This window comes from Erpetoichthys calabaricus, chromosome 17 (assembly GCF_900747795.2).
Source record: "Erpetoichthys calabaricus chromosome 17, fErpCal1.3, whole genome shotgun sequence".
Taxonomy (NCBI): domain Eukaryota; kingdom Metazoa; phylum Chordata; class Cladistia; order Polypteriformes; family Polypteridae; genus Erpetoichthys; species Erpetoichthys calabaricus.
The window spans coordinates 9325327-9350221 of record NC_041410.2 but is presented as its reverse complement, the minus strand read 5'-3'; the positions used below and the strand labels follow the sequence as shown (position 1 = coordinate 9350221).

Here is a 24895-nt window from a genome sequence, read left to right as displayed (position 1 = left end):
TTTTAAGCCGAATCATATATATTTACATTTAAGCAGTGTTTTAGCTGACAATATCAATTATCAACGTTGAAGAGTATTTTATAGATAATTGTAGAATTGTTATTTGCCTCACAATGATGCTGTACTAAAATATCGAACATTTGTTATGTATTATGAAAATATTGTATTACTCATGTCATTTTCTACCCTGCTTAATCCAGATCAGGGTCACAGGGAGTGCTGGAGCCTATTATGTGGATTCCTTCCCTGGACACACTTACTTTTACAACGTGGGCATGGATTTTAACACGCCGAGACTCGCCTATTCAAGTACTCAACTTCGGGCGCTGAGAACAAATGCCAGTGCCGGTGTGGTTCCATATTTACCCGACGAGGTAAGAAGGCGATATCGTGGCAGCAGAGCCGGCACTAAGCTAAAAAAGAAGCGGCTTGCGAGAAAGTGGCGTTTCAAGCCTTCGGTGCCTTCTGTGATTCTGGGGAATGTAAACTCAATCTCAAATAAGATCGACGAACTGGCTGCGCTGGTGAAAAATGTAAGGACCTACAGAGAATGCAGTTTGTTGTGTTTCTGCGAAACGTGGCTAAATAACACCATCCCAGATGCCAACGTGGAGCTACCCGGGTTTAGCACAGTTAGAGCGGACAGAGATGCAAGTACCTGTGGTAAGCACAAAGGAGGAGGACTCGCTCTCTATGTTAATACACGGTGGTGTCACTCTGGACATGTTAACGTCAAAATCTCCACTTGCTGCAGGGATATCGAACTGTTGGCCGTAAGTTTACGTCCCTACTATTTGCCCAGAGAGTTTGGACACGTCATTGTTGTTATTGTATACATTCCTCCTCGGGCAGACGTGGAGTCAGCGAGTGACATCATCCATTCCGCTGTTGCTAAGTTACAAACGCAGCACCCTGAGGCGCTTGTGCTAATCGCTGGAGACTTTAACCATGTGACGCTGGACAAAACATTACCTGCATTCTCCCAGTATGTGGACTGTAACACCCGGGGAAATAAGACTATTGATTTACTGTATGCAAACGTTAAAGACGCATACAGCGCCACCCCGCTGCCTGCGCTTGGGAAAGGAGATCATAACCTGGTTCAGCTTCAGCCTCACTATAAACCAAAAGTTAGAGTCCTACCTGTAACCACACGATCATTCAGGAAGTGGACCCCGGAGGCTGAGAATACTCTGAGAGAACTTTTTGGAACTACAGACTGGGATATCCTGCAGGGATCTCATAATGAGAACATTGAGGAAGTTGTTGACTGCACTACTGACTACATCAACTTCTGTATGGACATTGTAGTTCCAGTAAGAACAGTACGCTGCTATGCTAACAACAAGCCATGGATTACAAGTGACATCAAGGGCTTTTTGAATCAGAAGAAAAGGGCTTTTAAAGACGGTGATCAGCATGAGCTCAAGCGCGTGCAGAAGGAACTCCGAGTCCAACTCAGGGCGGCGAAGGAGCAGTACAGGAGAAAAGCTGGAGCAGAAGTTGCAGAATAACAGCATGAAGGAAGTGTGGGATGGGATGAAGATCATCACTGGCTGCAGCTCGAAGCGGGGTACCACCATTGAGAGAGACGTGAAGAGAGCAAACCAAATGAACAACTTTTTTAACAGGTTTGACCACCCTAACCCACTCTCACTCTCACCTCGGAGTACTGCACCCTCCACACATCCTTCTGCTGATACCAGCATAGGAAAAACATCCCCACCCATAATAACAACAGCGCAAGTGAGCAGAGAGCTGAGGAGACTTCGTGCCAGCAAAGCAGCGGGTCCAGATGGAGTATCGCCACGACTGCTGAAGGTCTGTGCATCGGAGCTGGGGGGTCCTCTACAGCGCATCTTCAACCTGAGCCTGGAACAGGGGAGAGTCCCGAGGCTTTGGAAAACATCTTGTATCACCCCAGTCCCAAAGGTATCACGTCCTAGTGAGCTGAATGACTTTCGGCCTGTTGCTCTGACATCACATGTGATGAAGACCATGGAGGGGGCTGCTGCTTCACCACCTTAGGCCACAGGTTCAACACGCCCTTGACCCTCTGCAGTTTGCATATCAGGAGAAGGTGGGAGCGGAAGATGCCATCATCTATATGCTACACCGATCCCTCTCTCACTTGGACAGAGGCAGTGGTGCTGTAAGAATTATGTTTCTAGACTTCTCTAGCGCCTTCAACACAATCCAACCTCTGCTCCTTAGGGACAAGCTGACAGAGATGGGATTAGATTCATACCTAGTGGCATGGATCGTGGACTATCTTAAAGACAGACCTCAGTATGTGCGTCTTGGGAACTGCACGTCTGACATTGTGGTCAGCAACACAGGAGCGCCACAAGGGACTGTACTTTCTCCGGTCCTGTTCAGCCTATATACATCGGACTTCCAATACAACTCGGAGTCCTGCCATGTGCAAAAGTTTCGCTGATGACACTGCTATCGTGGGCTGTATCAGGAATGGGCTGGAGGAGGAGTATAGGGACCTAATCAATGACTTTGTTAAATGGTCCGACTCAAACCACCTACACCTGAACACCAGCAAAACCAAGGAGCTGGTGGTGGATTTTAGGAGGCCCAGACCCCTCATAGACCCAGTGATCATCAAAGGTGACTGTGTGCAGATGGTGCAGACCTATAAATATCTGGGAGTGCAGCTGGATGATAAATTAGACTGGACTGCCAATACTGATGCGCTGTGCAAGAAAGGACAAAGCCGGTTATACTTCCTTAGAAGGCTGGCTTCCTTCAACATCTGCATTAAGATGCTGCAGATGTTCTATCAAACAGTTGTGGCGAGCGCCCTCTTCTACGCAGTGGTGTGCTGGGGAGGCAGCATTAAGAGGAAAGACGCCTCACGCCTGGACAAACTGGTGAGGAAGGCAGGCTCTATTGTTGGCATGGAGCTGGACAGTTTAACATCTGTGGCAGAGCAAAGGGCACTCAGCAGGCTCCTATCAATTATGGAGAATCCACTGCATCCACTAAATAATGTCATCTCCAGACAGAAGAGCAGCTTCAGCGACAGACTGCTGTCACTGTCCTGCTCCACAGACAGATTGAGGAGATCGTTCCTCCCCCAAACTATGCGACTCTTTAATTCCACCAGGGGGGGTAAACGTTAATATTTAACATTATACATAGTTATTGTCTGTTTTTTTCACCTGTATTATTATCATTCTTTAATTTAATATTATTTATTGTATCAGTATGCTGCTGCTGAAGAATGTGAATTTCCCATTGGGATTAATAAAGTATCTATCTATCTATCTATCTATCTATCTATTAGAGCCAGCATAGGGCACAAGGCAGGAACAGATCCCAGTGCATCGACGGGCAAATGCATACCCACCAAACACACACCGGGACCAATTTAGTGTCACCAGTTCGCCTAACCTGTGGAGGGAAACCCATGCAGACACGGGGTGAACATAGAAACTCCACGCAGGGGGACCCGAGACACAAACCCTGGTCACCTTGTTGTGTGGCAGCAGGGCTACCACTGTGCCACCTTGCCACCCATTTTTTCTGATGCATCTATTTTAATGAATTGATCTATGAAGAAGATAAAAATGTGTTTATATATATATATATATATTTAACATTCTATGATCGCTTCTTGCAACTGAGAGGGCACAGTGGCGGATGTTTGCCGACTTGCAGACCAACCACAAGCGTTACCTGGTAGGTAACCACCCATACAATCAGATTGTGATTCAGACTACAAATGCTGTAAATATATATACGAGGGATGTTAAAAAGTTTCTGCACTCTTTTTTTAACTCTATTTATTAAGAATTTCAAAAACAAATGACATCACCTTTCTACTGAGGCTAGGGATCTGCACTGGCAATCGGAAGGTTGCCGGTTCGAATCCCGTACATGCCAAAAGGGACTCTGCTCTGTTGGGCCCTTGAGCAAGGCTTTGAGTAGTGAGAAAAGTGCTATATAAATGCAAAGAATTATTATTATTATTATTATAATCACCTTCGTTTGTGATGCAATGTTCCCAGCATCATACCATCTTTCTAATGCCCAATTAATGCCCAAATGCCTTAACCGTTTCCAACGAAAATACAAAAATGCGGATGCTGTTTGAACGTCCCGAGCTGGTTACATGGAGCTCACTTTAACTGGTATGGTAGTTCATCTAGGAGAAGGAAAACTCCAAACACAACCAATGAGGAAGGCAACAGAGAAACACCCCAACTATTTTTCCTGAAGAAGATGACCGCTATAAAAAATTTAATAAAGATGAGATTGGACCAGAACTGATGTTGTCAGAAACAGAACTTGGAATAAAAGAACTTAAAAATGGTAAAACAACAGGGAGAGACAACATCCATCCATCCAGTTTCCAACCTGCTGAATCCGAACACAGGGTCACGGGAGCCAATCCCAGCCAACACAGGACACAAGGCAGGAACCAATCCCGGGCAGGGCACCAACCCACCGCAGGACAAACACACCCACACACCAAGCGCCAATTTAGAATCGCCAATCCACCTAACATACATGTCTTTGGACTGTGGGAGGAAAGCCACGCAGACACGGGGAGAACATGCAAACTCCACGCAGGGATGACCTGGGAAGCGAACCTCAGGTCTCCTAACTGCGAGGCAGCAGTGCTACCCACTGCACCACCGTGCCGCCCTGAGAGACAACAGGACTCATTTTTTATTTGATTATTTGGAAATAGCAGAATTTGCACATTTTTTGTAGCCTTATTACAACATTTCTAAAAAATAAATCATTTATTATGATCAAACAGTTACTCAGTACTTGAGTAGTCTTTTCACCAAACACTTTTTTTACTCTTACTTGAGTCATTTTTTGGATGACTACTTTTTACTTCTGCTTGAGTCATATTATTTTGAAGTAACGGTACTCTTACTTGAGTACAATTGTTGGCTACACTACCCACCTCTGGTCACATGTGTGTCTGAGGTTCGCCTTCCAGTTTCATCAGAGGTAAGCATTACCACTCCGGGACACAAGGGGTCGCTGTCACTGCCAATATCATCTCCTTTTTGTGCAGGAAATGACACCCCTATGATAAACCAAATCGCTGTCTTCAGCAACAATAATCAGAAAGACGTGAAGGTGTGCAGGCCACATCAACCGTAACCTCTAATGGGATACGAGGTTTCAAAGTTACTCCTTTTCACAAAACTTCAAAAAAAAATAGAGATCAGTGAATTAAGTGGATTAGGACTTTGTTGGGCTGAGTGGCCTGTTCTCATCCAGATTTTTCTAATACAGTAATCCCTCCTCCATCGCGGGGGTTGCATTCCAGAGCCACCCGCGAAATAAGAAAATCCGCGAAGTAGAAACCATATGTTTATATGGTTATTTTTATATTGTCATGCTTGGGTCACAGATTTGCGCAGAAACACAGGAGGTTGTAGAGAGACAGGAACGTTATTCAAACACTGCAAACAAACATTTGTCTCTTTTTCAAAAGTTTAAACTGTGCTCCATGACAAGACAGAGATGACAGTTCTGTCTCACAATTAAAATGCAAACATATCTTCCTCTTCAAAGGAGTGCGCCTCAGGAGCAGATAATGTCAGAGAGATAGAGAAAAGCAAACAAATCAATAGGGCTGTTTGGCTTTTAAGTATGCGAAGCACTGCGGCACAAAGCTGTTGAAGGCGGCAGCTCACACCCCCTCCGTCAGGAGCAGACAAAGTGAGACAGAGTTTGTTTTTCAGTCAAAAATCAATACGTGCCCTTCGAGCTTTTAAGTATGCGAAGCACCGTGCAGCATGTCGCTTCAGGAAGCAGCTGCACACAGAAGGTAGCAACGTGAAGATAATCTTTCAGCATTTTTAGACGAGCGTCCGTATCGTCTAGGTGTGCGAACAGCCCCCCTGCTCAATCCCCCTACGTCAGGATCAGAGAAAGTCAGCGCAAGAGAGAGAGAAAAGTAAGCTGGGTAGCTTCTCAGCCATCTGCCAATAGCGTCCCTTGTATGAAATCAACTGGGCAAACCAACTGAGGAAGCATGTACCAGAAATTAAAAGACCCATTGTCCGCAGAAATCCGCGAACCAGCAAAAAATCCGCGATATATATTTAAATATGCTCACATATAAAATCCGCGATGGAGTGAAACCGCGAAAGGCGAAGCGCGATATAGCGAGGGATTACTGAATTTCAAAATGTTCAGTAATATAGGCACATGGAGTGTTGTTGCATGCTATTTTGAGGTTGCTGATCACAAATATAATCACTTTTTTGATATCTGATTCTTTACCGGTGGTCCTAGCCCCCCTAAGAGTCACTCCCAGATGGTTACAAATGACAGACTTCAAATATAAGCACATGGGGTGTTGTTTTAGACAATTTCATGGTCAATGATTACAAATAGCCTCGCAGTACGGAGACCTGGGGTTCGCTTCCCGGGTCCTCCTTGTGTGGAGTTTGCATGTTCTCCCCGTGTCTGTGTGGGTTTCCTCCCACAGTCCAAAGACATGCAGGTTAGGTGCATTGCTGGTCCTAAATTGTCCCTGGTGTGTGTGCTTAGTGTGTGTGCCCTGCGGTGGGCTGGCGCCCTGCCTGGGGTTTGTTCCTGCCTTGCACCCTGGGATTGGCTCCAGCAGACCCCCGTGACCCTATAGTTAGGATATAGCGGGTTGGATAATGGATGGATGGATGGATGTTATTTTTGACTTCTGACCCTTTAACGGGAACCTAGCCCCCTATAGGCCTCCATCAGAGGGTGGAAAATGACGGATTTCTATTACATTTGAGAATATTACAACTTGAAATTTTTAAATTGAAGCACCCATTTTAATATTTCAAGTATGTGACGCAGCTCTTATTGATTGCGTACTTCCACCTCTTGAAGTAAACCACAACACGTCACATGAACACTGCGAGTAAGGGTGACTTACGCCAACTCTGATTTTTTCCTTTTTATAGACGTGAGACGAGGTACCCGGCGCTGCCCTGGCCACATTGACTTCATCTGAACACACAACATCCTGTGGCGTTTCCCCTGTTCAAATGGGGAGTGTGTGCAAAATTTGTTGGCGATTGGTTCGACAAAAGGACGGAACAAGCAGGGGTATCCAATGCTGCCCAGGCTGGGGATGCCAACTAACTTCTGAAATAAAACGCCGCCTGCAGTTTCCTCCTTTGCAAAATGTGGCCAGGAGAGGTTCAATGGTGAGGATTTGCATACCGGAGAGACACACAGATACTCATTCCGCTTTATTTTTTAGATTCTTGCTTTTTTGCTTTCATTATTTTTCTTTTGCTTCATCTGTCTGAAAAAGTATGTCTTGGACTCTGCCATGAGAAACGCTGAGAAAGCTTTTTTGTTTCCAGAGAGTTCTATGAAAAAGTGGTGCAGCTCCTAGTCACAGACTGATGGGTTTGCTGTGCGTCTCAGGAACTGCAGGTCTGACATTGTGGTCAGCAACATAGGAGCGCCACAGGGGACTGGACTTTCTATGGTCCTGTTCAACCAACATTCATCGGACTTCCAATACAACTCGGAGTCCTGCCACGTACAAAAGTTCGCTGACCACACTGCTATCGTGGGCTGCATCAGGAGTGGGCAGGAGGAGGAGTATAGGAACCTCATCAAGGACTTTGTTAAATGGTGCAACTCAAACCACCTACACCTGAACACCAGCAAAACCAAGGAGCTGGTGGTGGATTTTAGGAGGCCCAGACCCCTCATGGACCCCGTGATCATCAGAGGTGACTGTGAGCAGATGGTGCAGACCTATAAATACCTGGGAGTGCAGCTGGATGATAAACTGGACTGGACTGTCAATACTGATGCTCTGTGCAAGAAAGGACAGAGCCGACTATACTTCCTTAGAAGGCTGGCGTCCTTCAACATCTGCAATTAGATGCTACAGATGTTCTATCAGATGGCTGTGGTGAGCGCCCTCTTCTATGCAGTGGTGTGCTGGGGAGGCAGCATTAAGAAGAGGGACGCCTCACACCTGGACAAACTGGTGAGGAAGGCAGGCTCTATTGTTGGCATGGAGCTGGACAGTTTGACATTTGTGGCAGAGTGACGGGTGCTGAGCAGACTCCTGTCAATCATGGAGAATCCACTGAACAGGATCATCTCCAGACAGAGGAGCAGCTTCAGTGACAGACTGCTGTCACCGTCCTGCTCCACTGACAGACTGAGGAGATCGTTCGCCCCCACACTATGCGACTCTTTAATTTCACCCGAGGGGGTAAATGTTAACATTATACAAAGTTATTGTCTGTTTTTCCTTCATTGTTATCAATCTTTAATTTAATATTGTTTTTTGTATCAGTATGCTGCTGCTGGAGTATGTGAATTTCCCCTTGGGATTAAGAGAAAAGCCAAGCAAAATGACACCTTTTATTGGCTAACTAGAAAGATTACAATATGCAAGCTTTCGAGGCAACTCAGGCCCCTTCTTCAGGCAAGTTATCTATCTATCTATCTATATAGTGCCTTTCAAATCTACCTATACACATATAGAGTGCCTTTTTATCTATCTGTCTATCTAACTATCTATATAGTGCCTTTCAAATCTACCTATACACATACATAGTGCCTTTTATCTATCCATCTGTCTATCTATCTATCTATATAGTGCCTTTCAAATCTACCTATACACATACATAGTGCCTTTTATCTATCCATCTGTCTATCTATCTATCTATATAGTGCCTTTCAAATCTACCTATACACATATATAGTGCCTTTTTATCTATCTATCTATCTATCTAATTATATAGTGCCTTTCAAATCTACCTATACACATACATAGATAGATAGATAGATAGATAGATAAAAGGCACTATCTATCTATCTATCTATCTATCTATCTATCTATCTATCTATCTATCTATCTATCTATCTATCTATCTATCTATCTATCTATCTATCTAATTATATAGTGCCTTTCATATCTATCTATCTATCAAAACCGTATAATCTTACAAGTTTTAAACGGGGTTACCACACCCAGGCGTTTGAGACCCCCACCACTGCTGGACAACTGCTGACCTGCTCAACTCTGGGACTTTTGAATTGTAACTCCTCCATAATCTTCCACGCTGTAAAAGTCTGCACAGAGAAAAGATGATGGCTGGAGGACAGAGGGAGACCAAGTCCACAACACAGGAGCTGTTGTCATCCTGCTGAATTCCACATGACGTCTTAATGTCACACACTGATTGATTCTTTTATACCTCTATGTACGAAATAAATGTTTCTCTCATGTGTTGTTACTTTGCCACTGTTTTCGCTTTGTGGCAGGATGACCTTTCCACAGTGCAGTTCCCAATGTTGGACCTGATCCATTTACAGAGCTGATGTCCCCTGCTGGACACCCCGCTACAATAAAAGCAGAGTCGAGCGGTTGATTGGACACCAGAACATTAACGCTAGACAGCATTAAATACCACACGCCGCCTTAGAAAGGCGTTTTTAAAGGACTCAGTCGCCCAGCACTGTCACTATGTGAATTTCCCCTTGGGATTAATAAAGTATCTATCTATCTATCTATCTATCTATCTATCTATCTATCTATCTATCTATCTACTCTTCCTCGGCCATTCAGTACCATGAACACTCGCTCCACGAGATTCAGGGAGTTTTTACCCTCAAGCTCTGATCATGTGATCGATCCCAAAAAAAATAGAATAGGAACAATAGGACAGTGAAACACTTGCACCTGACTGAGATGGTCTTGTCTACTGGTCATTCAGCAGCCACCCATTATAGCAGCTCCTTGTACTTCCATAGCCCATAGGCTGACTTAGTGAGTATAAGAACACAAGTGGAACAGGAGATGAGTGTACGTCAAAAGCCAGGAACAGTTTAAGTACCAAAAAGACACTAAATCTGCTACCACAGCCGAAACATGGAACCAAAGAAGAATGCTAAACATTTCAGAACCAGAATTTCCCCCTGTCATACAAATACTCGTTAACCAATGGGTCTAGAAATTTGATCTTGGTCATAATCAAAAACTTATAACATGATATGTTCTGGAAACTCAAAAAAATAATTATGTGATGGTGACTTGGTGGCCATGACCTGTGGAAAAAATGAGAAGAGCAGTAACATCTGCTTAGCATCAAGCAAATCGGAAAAGGCAAATAAGTGACGCAGAATGAGAAAGAATAAGAAGACAAGACACACAAGCAAGAAGTAACCCTGACTATACAATCTTAGTGAGCGGAAACCTGGTGGCCGTGAAGGACTGCAAAGTGACCTGTGGTCATGTGTTTATGGCAAAGCGACTGAGAAACCAAGCGATAACCACCATAATGGCAGAAATCAAAAGAAGAGAAGAGACATCTGCTGAACATCAAGCAAATCACAGAAGGCAATGAAGTGACACAGAATGAGAAAGAATAAGAAGACAGAACACTGGAGCACATAGACAAGCAAGAAGTAACCATGAGTGTAAAATCTTAGCTAGAAGCAACATGGTGGTCATGATTGCTATGTGGTGGCAATGTGACTGAGAAACCCAGTGATAGCCACCATAATGGCAGAAAAAAAAAATAAGTGCAGCAAAATCTACTGAGTGTCAAGCAAATTGCAGAATGAGACTAACCGATGAAGGACAAGAAAGAATAAGAAGACAAGACACCGAAGCACATAAGCAAGAAGTAACCCTGAATATAAAATCTTAGCTAAGTAACCTGGTGGCCATGAAGGACAGCAAAGTGACCTGCAGTCATGTGTTTATGGCAACATGACTGAGAAACCCAGTGATAGCCTCCATAATGGAAGAAAGTAAAAAAAGAGTAGTGACATCTGCTGAGTATCAAGCACATCGCAGGACATTCTTATCTGTACCTGCAAAGTTTGGTACTGGCCAAACTGGAATCTCATCCCCCAGGACACCGTACATGCATGTTCAGACTTCATTATCAAGTGTAAGTATTGTGCTTATTGAACATCAAAGATCCAATTTAATTAAATGTAAATAAAGGTTGTGTGTTTACAGAGAGTAAGTATTGTGTTTATTGATCATCGAAGATCATTAAACGCAAATAAAGGACAGCAAAGTGACCTGAGGTTGTGTGCTTAAGGCAAAGTGCTCGCAAAACCAAGTGATACCCACTAAAATGGCAGAAAGATAAAGAAGAGCAGCAACATCTGCTGAGTGTCAAAGAAATTGCAGAAGGGGATGAAGAGCAGAAAAGAAGAAGACAAGACACTGAAGCACATAAACAAGCAAGAAGAAATCCTGAATATAAAATCTTAGCTAGCGGCACCCTGATGGCCATGAAGGAGAGCAAAGTGACTTGATGTTGTGTGTTTACAGTAAAGTGCTCACAAAACTACATACCAACCACCATAATGGCAGAAGGATAAAGAAGAAAGGCAACACCTGCTAAGTGTCATGCAAACTGCAGAAGGTGCTTATGTTACTAAGAATGAGAAAGAAAATGAAGAGAAGGCGCTGAACAACATGGACAAGCAAGAAGTAAACCGAAGAAAGAGCAACTGAGCAACAAACAAACTTGATGGCTCATAGGCATGTAAGACAAAGTCCTGGATACAGAATGGAGGAATGAGAATGAGAGAAATGCACGGCAACAATCGAGAAGATTGTCAAATAGTCGAAACCTTCCAACCTTATGAAAAGAATTGCTTTTACACCTTTACGTCGATGTTTCTTTAAAGACCACGACTTGGCAAAATTACATCAGCAATGTGATCAGAAATATTCTGCTTGGTCTAGACGAGCCACCAGAAGTAATAAAAACATTAGGACTTGTAGATGAACTGCAAGACGTAACTACTGAGAAAAAAGAAAGTATCACCGGCTCCTTATCCTTAAATTGGTGTTTATTTGCATTTTATTTTAGTGTTTTACTAGTTTATAATAATTTGTGACCTCTGAGGTAACTCACTGGCACTGGTTATTGTGGTCCATAAATGGCCGAGGTTCGGCTTACTTGTCTGAACTTATCATGACTTACAAACCTGAGCGCACATTAAGATCTGAAGATGCCGGTCTGCTTCTGATTCCAAGGATTAATAAAATAACAGTGGGGGGGTTGAGCTTTTAGTTACAGACCCCCTAAACTGTGGAGTGGTCTGCCTGCTACTCTAAGAGATGCCCCTTTGGTCTCAGCTTTTAAAGACTCACAACTTCAGTTTAGCACACCCTGCCTAGAGCTGCTGATGAACTGTGCAGACTGCATCTCTGTTGTTAGTCATTAGCACTAAAACATACTGTAAGGAACATCCATCCATTTTCCAACCCGCTGAATCCAAACACAGGGTAACGGGGGTCTGCTGGAGCCAATCCCAGGGCACAAGGCAGGAACCAATCCCGGGCAGGGTGCCAACCCACCGCAGGACACACACAAACACACACTAGGGCCAATTTAGAATTGCCAATTCACCTAACCTGCATGTCTTTGGACTGTGGGAGGAAACCGGAGCGCCCGGAGGAAACCCACGCAGACACGGGGAGAACATGCAAACTCCACGCAGGGAGGACCCGGGAAGTGAACCCAGGTCCCCAGGTCTTCCAACTGCGAGGCAGCAGCGCTACCCACTGCGCCACCGTGCCGCCTGTAAGGAACATGATAGTTCTAATTTGTTACTAACCCTCACCTGTTCTGTTTCTCTTCTCGTTACTCAAATGCGGCACTTGGTGCCCACGGCCCACCTGCCAAGTTGTTCTGCCTGCCTAAGGTAAAGTCATCTCTGATGGAGGATGGCAGGAATCGTGGAGTAGAGGCGTCCTTTCATCGGATTGGCTGTTTCAGCTGTGGAATGGCCAATAGAGGGGAAGCAGCTTGATGGCCGAGGTCTCCAGGTCTCTAAACAAATCCAGATCATATTATGGGATATCATCTACTGTTCAATTCTGGTCCATACTTGTAAAATTTTTAGTTTTATACTGTATTGAGGATTTGTTCTGTTCTGTGTATTGTATTGTATTGCCCCCCTTCTTTTTGACACCCACTGCACGCCCAACTTACCAAAAAGAGGGGTCTCTCTTTGAACTGCCTTTCCCGAGGTTTCTTCCATTTTTTTCCCTATAAAGGTTTTTCATTGTCTTCATAGAGGGGGCTGTCAAAAGGCAGGGCCTGTTAAAGCCCATTGCGGCATTTCTTGTGTGATTTTGGGCTACACAAAAATCAATTGTATTGTATTGTATTGTATTGTATTCAGCTTGGAGTAAAGGACCAATACCACGATAAAATGTAGTGCTTGCCAGCAAAGGTCTTCCATGCTCTTCATTTTGTAGTCCACCATCCAGGAACCGGTAGCCCTCTAAATGTTAACCAACCTCATTTCTTTTCTTACTCAGAACAATCACAGAAGCAGTGCTTACTTGCCAAGGCCGACTCAAACAAGATGAACAGTCACCCATAGGCCTGTCTGGTGGTCTGCCGCTGTCTTTCCCTAGCCCCCCCCCTCCCCACCACCACCCTCGCCACTTCACCCTTCTCATCACCTCCCATGAAGCCCTCAGAGCTGTCAGCGTCTCCTCAGTGCTACTCGACAAGGGAAAGTAATAAAGTGAGGATTAATTAGGCTTGTTGTTTAAACAATTCACCTAACCTGCATGTCTTTGGACTGTGGGAGGAAACCGGAGCGCCCGGAGGAAACCCACGCAGACACGGGGAGAACATGCAAACTCCACGCAGGGAGGACCCGGGAAGTGAACCCAGGTCCCCAGGTCTTCCAACTGCGAGGCAGCAGCGCTACCCACTGCGCCACCGTGCCGCCTGTAAGGAACATGATAGTTCTAATTTGTTACTAACCCTCACCTGTTCTGTTTCTCTTCTCGTTACTCAAATGCGGCACTTGGTGCCCACGGCCCACCTGCCAAGTTGTTCTGCCTGCCTAAGGTAAAGTCATCTCTGATGGAGGATGGCAGGAATCGTGGAGTAGAGGCGTCCTTTCATCGGATTGGCTGTTTCAGCTGTGGAATGGCCAATAGAGGGGAAGCAGCTTGATGGCCGAGGTCTCCAGGTCTCTAAACAAATCCAGATCATATTATGGGATATCATCTACTGTTCAATTCTGGTCCATACTTGTAAAATTTTTAGTTTTATACTGTATTGAGGATTTGTTCTGTTCTGTGTATTGTATTGTATTGCCCCCCTTCTTTTTGACACCCACTGCACGCCCAACTTACCAAAAAGAGGGGTCTCTCTTTGAACTGCCTTTCCCGAGGTTTCTTCCATTTTTTTCCCTATAAAGGTTTTTCATTGTCTTCATAGAGGGGGCTGTCAAAAGGCAGGGCCTGTTAAAGCCCATTGCGGCATTTCTTGTGTGATTTTGGGCTACACAAAAATCAATTGTATTGTATTGTATTGTATTGTATTCAGCTTGGAGTAAAGGACCAATACCACGATAAAATGTAGTGCTTGCCAGCAAAGGTCTTCCATGCTCTTCATTTTGTAGTCCACCATCCAGGAACCGGTAGCCCTCTAAATGTTAACCAACCTCATTTCTTTTCTTACTCAGAACAATCACAGAAGCAGTGCTTACTTGCCAAGGCCGACTCAAACAAGATGAACAGTCACCCATAGGCCTGTCTGGTGGTCTGCCGCTGTCTTTCCCTAGCCCCCCCCCCTCCCCACCACCACCCTCGCCACTTCACCCTTCTCATCACCTCCCATGAAGCCCTCAGAGCTGTCAGCGTCTCCTCAGTGCTACTCGACGAGGGAAAGTAATAAAGTGAGGATTAATTAGGCTTGTTGTTTAAACACCGCCGAGCGGAGCCAGCCGGTGCAAACTCATAACCAGGGATTGAGGACATTGGGGGGTTAATCCCCCTTGAAGGATCAACAGCCCCTCTTTTCCTTGCCGATACACACAAGCGTGAGGATTACAGGAGGCCCTCCTCCAGCAGGAGTAGAAACTTTCAAAAGTGTGAAAGGGAATTAAGGGTTCTCGTCCTGGGCTGCCAAAAAGCGGCAATGTTGCCGCGCGGTGGGATTGGCTTCTACTCGTTTTTCGGAGGTCAAAAGGATGTTTGAGGAAAAATCAACAAAAGATGAGTCCAGCTCAGGAGGAACAAAAAGCAGAAATTTAAACAGCCGTCTGCTTGTCAGCCCCCCCAACACCTCCTTCTCTTTCTGCTCTTTTGCCCCAGTGAGATGGAGATTGTCAGGGGCGCTATATGAGATTGAACTGAATTAAGGAGGGCAGGTGGATGCATTTTATTGACTTGACTTGTTTCTGGCTGGCACCCCTGCATCGTGTTTCCCAGGTTCACCCTCACTGCGTGCCATCCTCCAAGGCTGAGGGGCCATGTCACATTCAGACCACCCCCAGAGTGAGAGGTGTTCAAAAAGACCATAAAACGTTCATGTTGATTGAGAGTGGAGCGACTTCATTAATTTGGTGACGCAATTCTGCCATTCGTATTTTGTGCCAGTGGCGGCCACATTATCAAAGATGCCCATTTTCTGTGAGTGTTTTTCATGGGCACTGCCATTTTGGAGGGTTTGGATACAATGACTCTGCTTAGTGCTAGGTAAGTGGTGGATGCGCTATATTGTTGTTGTGACATTACGGTGGCCACTCAAACGTTTTGAGCCTTTCCATTGAAGCAGAATTCTGTTATGAGTACATTTCATTTTTAACTTTTTTTTCATTTTCTAGAAGGACATATTATTATTAGCTATTATGGTTATTGGGATGGCAGAATTCATTCCCAATGTTACTGATATTCTCCCCGTGTCTGCGTGGGTTTCCTCCCACAGTCCAAAGACATGCAGGTTAGGTGGATTGGCGATTCTAAATTGGCCCTAGTGTGTGCTTGGTGTGTGGGTGTGTTTGTGTGTGTCCTGCGGTGGGTTGGCACCCTGCCCAGGATTGGTTCCTGCCTTGTGCCCTGTGTTGGCTGGGATTGGCTCCAGCAGACCCCCGTGACCCTGTTATTCGGATTCAGCGGGTTGGAAAATGGATGGATGGATGGATGATTATTATTATTATTATTATGTGTGATTGTACGATTGTTTTTTTCAATTGCTGAAATTTTATTTATTGTCAGAATTCAATAGAAAGGTCTCGTGCGGTTTGCGTATTGTCTCGTGATGGGTTGCCGTAGACAATTTAAGTCATCGATGTTGCTCTGGGGTGGCACGGTGGCGCAGTGGGTAGCGCTGCTGCCTCGCAGTTGGGAGACCTGGGTTCGCTTCCCGGGTTCTCCCTGCGTGGACTTTGCATGTTCTCCCCGTGTCTGCGTGGGTTTCCTCCCACAGTCCAAAGACATGCAGGTTAGGTGGATTGGCGATTCTCAATTGTCCCTAGTGTGTGCTTGGTGTGTTTGTGTGTGTCCTGCGGTGGGTTGGCACCCTGCCCAGGATTGGTTCCTGCCTTGTGCCCTGTGTTGGCTGGGATTGGCTCCAGCAGACCTCCGTGACCCTGTGTTCGGATTCAGCGGGATGGAAAATGGATGGATGTTACTGATATGGCTTAGGACTTTCCTGCCTATGCCTGCTACTGAACTGGCATCACACCTGAACCTAAACCCCAACCCTATCCTGAGGTCCCTCGTCATGCAGGCTTTTCTGCTAGAGTTTGGTTCTGGTCACCATCCATGCTTTTGGGTAATGTCAAGGACTGTGAGTAACGATTGTAACCGCTATGCTTCGTTAAGTTTATACTGAAAATTGTACTGATGATTGCAGGTCAGCCCCAAACTGCCTTCAGCCCCTTCCCACATCGCAGAAAGATGACTTACAATAATAAGAGTGATTTTTACAAAACCACACAGAGAAAAGATGCGACAAACAAAATGTAATTAATATCTTTTCTACAATCCCCCAAAACTCCCCCTCTTCCAATATATACAATAAACAAAAGGCATAAAATGATGCACCCCGCCGTCCATTCGATTTAGTCTTTTTTATCTGATTATCCTATTTCCCCTTAGTTCAGTTTCTTAGACACGCCAATCCCAGAATAAAAGATTTACGGCTCACACTACTTCCGATCCCTTTCACGATAAAGTTCACTTCCCTCAGTGTATCCGGAATCTTCGAGGTGGCCACCCCAGACTGCGTTAAACTTGTGGTGCTCCTGGACTCAGATGGGTCAAGTCTTTTTCCTCCACCGTAAAAACTCGGGGGGTGGCACGGTGGCGCACTGGGTAGTGCTGCTGCCTCGCAGTTAGGAGACCTGGGTTCGCTACCTGGGTCCTCCCTGCGTGGAGTTTGCATGTCCTCCCTGTGTCTGCGTGGGTTTCCTCCCACAGTCTAAAGACATGCAGGTTAGGTGCATTGGCGATCCTAAACTGTGCTTGGTGTGTGTCCTGCAGTGGGCCGGCACCCTGCCCGGGGGTTTGTTCCTGCCTTGTGCCCTGTGCTGGCTCCAGCAGACCCCCGTGACCCTGTGTTAGGATGTAGCGGGTTGGATAATGACTGACTGATGTGACAGATAGAGGCACTGTTGACCCCTTGAACCCTCAGACCAGACATCAGACACCGGATAAAAATCCAAATAATGATTATTTATTATAATAATAGTGTGCACCAAGCACCACCACTCCACAATACTCCAATATAAATCGATAATCACAAATAAACAATCAATCTTCCACTCCCAGACGCGTAGCCACCCTGCCTCCCAACTCAGCTCATCCATCTGGGATTTCCCAGAGTCCTTTATAGTCTGTGACCCGGAAGTGTTTCTGTCCCTCAGTCCATGTGACTTCTATCACTTCCGGGTCAGGTAAAAACTTCTCCTATAGAAGAGCAGAAAAGTGTGTAATATAAACCACTTGTCGACCCAACAAATATATAATTTGCCTACTCTTCATATAACATTTAGACTACAGTAATCCCTCACTTATCGCGGGAGATAGGTTTCAAGGCCAACCGCGATAACTGAATTTCCGCGAAGTAGGGACACCATATTTATTTAATCATTTAACGTGTATTTTGACGTTTTTAAACCCTCCCTGTATTGTTTACAACCCACCCTTTACTCTATTAATAACAGGGACAACTGCTAAGCAATATGAAATCGGTAGATAAGTTTACACTTACTGTATAGCGAAGTACACGTAGCTATATATGACGTGATGATGGTGATGAATATGCTGCGCAGTAAAAATGATGACGATGAAGGTGAAAATCCCCTGAATGCAGTAGCAAGAGCACGTTAATGCTGAATGAGTGAGATGAGACTTCCTGGTTAATGCAGCACTCCGTCGCTGAGCGAATCAGCAGCACACAGGAACTTAACTGCGTGCTCTGATTGGGTAGCTTCTCAGCCATCCGCCAATAGCATCTCTTGTATGAAATCAACTGGGCAAACCAACTGAGGAAGCAAATACCAGAAGTAAAAAGACCCATTGTCCGCAGAAACCCGCAAAGCAGCGAAAAATCCACGTTATATATTTAGCTATGCTTACATATAAAATTCGCGAAGTCGTGAATCCGCGAAAAGTGAACCGCGAAGTAACGAGGGATTACTGTAATGGAAATTTTTGTGAAAGCAATGAACAAGGAATGTGAAGGATTTATATATTCAAGATCGATGTTTCCATAAATAGTTGATACCAAGATTAGGAAAGGCATTTTTGTTGTTCCACAAATCAGACAAATCATTAATGACCAGCGGTTTAAAGATCTGCTAGTAGGGCCGGAGGAAATCACATGGAAGGCATTCATGGATGTTGTTGAGAATTTTTCTTGGTGTAGTCTATGATGAACATGTGTAATCAGAATATAAGTTTAATATGTCACTGTGCTCTGTGCAAATATTTTAAATTTGCTTTTCTTTCTACTCACAAAGCTAAATTTAGCACACAGGGGCTCATCATTTAGAACTGCTAGGCAAGCATTAGAAGACAAGACAGGGATAACTGCAAAATGGGCCTTGTACTATTTCTGTGTGTCAGAGTCAGCATGATATTGGATCTTCTTTTCCTTGTTTGGAATGGCATGAGTCACCTAAGTGGGGGCCTGCACATGGAGAAAGAGTATAAAGCCTTGGAACATTGCCCGGCACACCTTTGAAGCCGACAGACGGATGGAAGATAACGCCATCCAATCCGAAAAATTCTTCCAACGCAGCAACAAAAATGGCAGACTGTATTCATCGGCACCCACTTCAGTGATGGTCTTGTCATGACTTCCTCTTCTGTTATGCCACGTAAATCGTCATTAAAGAAAGCTACGTTATTTCTCCTATATGATTTCTTACCGCTGTATCACTAAGGGAGGGGTATTGCCTTTTATTATTATATCTATATAGTTTCGGGTTACGTAACATGCCGCAATTACAAAAGAACTCATTCCAACAAGGGGGGTAGCGCCCCCTGCTGGATTCAACATGGTGAAAAGTTTCTCCAGGACATTGCAACAAACTAAAAGTGGTATTGGGGAAGTGGAATCCATCAGTGCTGACCAACTATTGTTCAACACTAAAACTATGCAAGAAAGAGAGGAGGCAGTTCGAACAGGCAGAGGCCTGGACTTTGGGGAAGATTGGGGTTTGTGGCACAATACTTGTAAATATTAGTTGTATAATAAATGTGTGGTGGTGAAATTAACATGTCTGCCTGTCTGTGTCCGGGTCAAGTTCCACAACAGACAAGCCTCTTTTCTGTTTCCATGGTCCAAAACACCCGTTTTTCTTCTTTCTTTGTAGCCACATTGTTTGCACTGTACCTCTGACTGATTCAAATACACAAACCAGTGTGATTGTGTCCTGATTAGACACTATGACTGAGTCCCTAGTCCCCTGTGACCATGCGGGTTCAGCTCCACGTTCCCTCTACTAGCCGCCTTGCGCTTCTATATAATACGGGGACGTGGATCAGCTGTGGCAATCAGCAGCTCCCGGGAAAAATTACGGATGTGGACGACTCCTCACCTGTGCACTTAAGTGAGAATCACCCGCATCACGAATTCCCCAGGAACCGCTCAGGCCACACTATCACGGCCCCTTTCTAAGCCGCGAGTGCGGCGATTATTTATTTAAAAAGTGGCCTTTGACAATGAGCTGTGGACCCGCTATACCACATTCCACCCCCCCATAAACCCCAGCTGCACAGGAAGGCTCCATGCCACTGCCAACTGTGTGCAACTGGCGGCCCAGGTCCTCAGCTCGGCCACACTACAACTGCACTAAAATCATTAAATAACAAAAGCACTAACAATAACCCCACAATAAAACCAACCCTAGCCCCCCTTGTAAAACAGGACATAAAAGAATAAGAACTTTCAAAAAGACAATAAATAAATGTACATTAAAAAGCTGTCCCTTAAAATGTTCTCCTCCAGCTTGGGTCCGTGGGTTTCTTTTCAAAAAAAAAAGTCTGGCACCAATCCCGCTTGCTGCTCTGTCTCCTCTTCAGTGCCCACTGCCAGCTCATCCCACCGCTGCCACCAAATGTCTGAACCTGCGGTTCCTCTCATACTGAGCAGGATTGCTATTACGACAACACCATCATCAGTAGGGTTAAACTAACCTGTCTCACGACGGTCTAATCCCAGCTCACGTTCCCTATTAGTGGGTGAACAATCCAACGCTTGGTAAATTCTGCTTCACAATGATAAGAAGAGCTGACATCGAAGGATCAAAAAATGACGTCACTATGAACGCTTGGCCGCCACAAGCCAGTTATCCCTGTGGTAACTTTTCTGACACACTACACAACTACTGTCATTGGAGCATGCCACAACTCTCCACAATTATGTCAATGACAGTGTCAGAGGGGGATATTTTTTTGTACACTGGGGGTGAGAAGTTAAAAGGCTGTCTGCAGGATGTCGGTATTTGCTGTATTGCAAAGGAGTCACCACTATGTAGTTTATGGCTGGTTGAGATTACAAACAATACCAAGTTGTGATAACAGAACTGCTCCTTCCTTGGAGGATGCCTGTATTTACCTGACTTGGAAATATTGGTTTCTAGATAGATAGATAGATAGATAGATAGATAGATAGATAGATAGATAGATAGATAGATAGATAGATAGATATGAAAGGCACTATATGATAGATAGATAGATAGATAGATAGATAGATAGATAGATAGATAGATAGATAGATAGATAGATAGATAGATAGATAGATAGATAGATACTTTATTAATCCCAAGGGGAAATTCACATACTCCAGCAGCAGCATACTGATACAAAAAACAATATTAAATTAAAGAGAGATAACAATGAAGGAAAAAACAGACAATAACTTTGTATGATGTTAACGTTTACACCCCCGGGTGGAATTGAAGAGTCGCATAGCGTGGTGGAGGAACGATCTCCTCAGTCTGTCAGTGGAGCACGACAATGACAGCAGTCTGTCACTGAAGCTGCTCCTCTGTCTGGAGATGATCCTGTTCAGTGGATGCAGTGGATTCTCCATGATTGACAGGAGTCTGCTCAGCGCCCGTCACTCTGCCACGGATGTCAAACTGTCCAGCTCCATGCCAACAATAGAGCCTGCCTTCCTCACCAGTTTGTAAAGGCGTGAGGCGTCTCTCTTCTTTATGCTGTCTCCCCAGCACACCACCGCTCGCCACAACCGTCTGATAGAACATCTGCAGCATCTTATTGCAGATGTTGAAGGACGCCAGCCTTCTAAGGAAGTATAGTCGGCTCTGTCCTCTCTTGCACAGAGCATCAGTATTGGCAGTCCAGTCTAGTTTATCATTCAGCTGCACTCCCAGATATTTATAGGTCTGCACCATCTGCACACAGTCACCTCTGATGATCACGGGGTCCATGAGGGGTCTGGGCCTCCTAAAATCCACCACCAGCTCCTTGGTTTTGCTGGTGTTCAGGTGTAGGTGGTTTGAGTCGCACCATTTAACAAAGTCCTTGATTAGGTTCCTGTACTCCTCCCTCCTACCCACTCCTGATGCAGCCCACGATAGCAGTGTCATCAGCGAACTTTTGTACGTGGCAGGACTCCGAGTTGTATTGGAAGTCTGATGTATGTTGGCTGAACAGGACCGGAGAAAGTACAGTCCCCTGCGGCGCTCCTGTGTTGCTGACCACAATGTTAGACCTGCAGTTCCCAAGACGCACATACTGAGGTGTGTCTGTAAGATAGTCCACGATCCATGCCACCAGGTATGAATCTACTCCCATCTCTGTCAGCTTGTCCCTAAGGAGCAGAGGTTGGATTGTGTTGAAGGCGCTAGAGAAGTCTAGAAACATAATTCTTACAGCACCACTGCCTCTGTCCAAGTGGGAGAGGGATCAGTGTAGCATGTAGATGATGGCATCCTCCGCTCCCACCTTCTCCTGGTATGCAAACTGCAGAGGGTCGAGGGCGTGTTGAACCTGTGGCCTCAGGTGGTGAAGCAGCAGCCTCTCCATGGTCTTCATCACATGTGATGTCAGAGCAACAGGCCGGAAGTCATTCAGCTCACTAGGACGTGGGGTGATGCAAGATGTTTTCCAAAGCCTCCCTTCTAATCAGCAGATCTGTACTCATTAATGGTCGGTAACAATACATTTTTGTTAACTTGTGTTTTCATTAATTGTTAAACCAAGGAAATTTAGATGTGCCATTGTTTAATCCAATTGTCCAGAACTGATAATGGCAGGGACTGAAGGAGATTTAAACTTCTGGGCAGGAGAAGGCAAAAAAGGGGACGGTCCACGTGGACATTGCCAAGACACTCAGACAGAGCACAGGGGCTCATAGGCAGACAAGGGTACCTGGCTGGCATGACGTGAGGCACAAGGACGTCAACACTTCCAGGGAGGAAGAGACAGCTCCACAAGGAGGCGCCGGTTGTGGGTCCAGCGAGAAAGGGAAGCCGCATGAAAGGACCAAGCAAAGCTGACAGATGAGAAATGAGGCGTGCCGAGGTCACAGCAACACAAGGAGCCCAGAGTGGAAAAAAAAAGGAACGACGAAGAGACGCTGACAGGGATTCAACGATTTGACACAACTTCTGTTGGGAAACGAGTGTCCGGTGAACAGAGTGCGTCCGGGGACAGTTGAACGATTAAGTGTTGGGGTAACACAGTGCGCAGACTGGACTCTGCACCACTCAAGGTTGTATCCTCCAATTCTTGTTTTTAACGGACTTTTAGAGTGTGGACTGTGTGTTTACCTTTTAAAAAAAAAAAGGAAATTCGTTCCTGATATGTTTAGATTTTGTTATGTTCGTTAATCTTTTTAATGTACTTTGTATTGTCTTGTGTAATAGAACTTACTGTTGTTTTTTTCTGAAATTACCGTTGTGTCTTTCATTGTGTGTTTACTCACCGCCCAATTTAAAGAAACCTGTGTGCTATTATTGGTAAATTTCAGGAGTTCCCAGTCTTTTAATAAAACTGGGTGGCGTAGTCGGATATTTTAATGGTGTCTAAGTTAGATTACCTGTAAGTGTGACCAGAAACCTGTCACAACAGCTATGACTGACATAAAGTGTCATTTAAGGAACAGCATCAGACCTGGTACAAAGAAACTCCATTCCACAAAGGAAGACTTCAATTCCGACTAAGTCTACTTGAATTATTTATCCTGGGTTATTTTAGTCTGCGGTGGGTTGGCACTTTGCCCGGGATTGGTTCCTACCTTGTGCCCTGTGTTGGCAGACCCCCGTGACCCTGTGTTCTGATTCAGTGGGTTGGACAATGGATGGATGGATGGATGGTTATTTTAGTACACATTGGCTATAGCAGCCAACGGCTTACCATTAAATGGAGTCTGGCTTTCTGAGATAGTCTCACTACTGGAGGTCTCTATAACATCATCAAGTGTTCACTAGCGTGGGCTACATGCCCTTGTGTATGAAGGGGAAATGTCTGCTCTCTCTTGCTATGCTATCCTTCATATACCGGAGTGAGGACAAAGAATGTGCTAGTTGGAAACTGATCACCTTAACTTGGGTGTTTAGATCTTCTACTATAGATAAGTCTACTGCGAGGACATTTCTCACCTTGCATTTCTTCCAGATGTGTCTGAGACTCTAATGTTTTAGCAGCTGGAAAAGGCTCATTATTGCTTTCCACACTTTGTTGTTGTGAGGTCCCTCCAGTGCAAATTAGGGTTTCTGACAGAACTATTTTCCAGCTGAGCCTTGCAATTTTTAGGATTACTGGTGCGAAATTCTACTGGGGCAGAATACTCCATTGTTAGCGCCTTCAACACCATCCAACCTCTGCTCCTCAGGGACAAGCTGACAGAGATGGGAGTAGATTCATACCTGGTGGCATGGATCGTGGACTATCTTACAGACAGACCTCAGTATGTGCGTCTCAGAAACTGCAGGTCTGACATTAGGAGCACAGCAGGGGACTGTACTTTCTCCAGTCCTGTTCAGCCAACATACATCGGACTTCCAATACAACTCGGAGTCCTGCCATGTGCAAAAGTTCGCTGACGACACTGCTATCGTGGGCTGCATCAAGAGTGGGCAGGAGGAGGAGTATAGGGACCTCATCAAGGACTTTGTTAAATGGTGCAACTCAAACCACCTACACCTGAACACCAGCACAACCAAGGAGCTGGTGGTGGATTTTAGGTGGACCAGACCCCTCATGGACTCCGTGATGATCAGAGGTGACTGTGTACAGAGGGTGCAGACCTATAAATACCCGGGAGTGCAGCTGGATGATAAACTGGACTGGACTGCCAATACTGATGATCTGTGCAAGAGAGGACAGAACCGACTATACTTCCTTAGAAGGCTGGTGTCCTTCAACATCTGCAATAAGATGCTGCAGATGTTCTATCAGACGGTTGTGGCGAGTGCCCTCTTCTACGCGGTGGTGTGCTGGGGAGGCAGCATAAAGAAGAGGGACGCCTCACGCCTGGACAAACTGGCGAGGAAGGCAGGCTCTATTGTAGGCATGGAGCTGGACAGTTTGACATCTGTGGCAGAGCGATGGGCGCTGAGCAGACTCCTGTCAATCATGGAGAATCCACTGCATCCACTGAACAGGATCATCTCCAGACAGAGG

The 24895-nt window shown here is 45.2% G+C and overlaps 1 protein-coding gene across 1 annotated transcript in view; it reads right to left on the bottom strand.

The window, feature by feature from the left end:
- The window catches only part of lmx1al (LIM homeobox transcription factor 1, alpha-like), a 136146-nt gene that overhangs the window by 16498 nt on the left and 94753 nt on the right, over positions 1-24895 (bottom strand). The window lies entirely within an intron of this gene.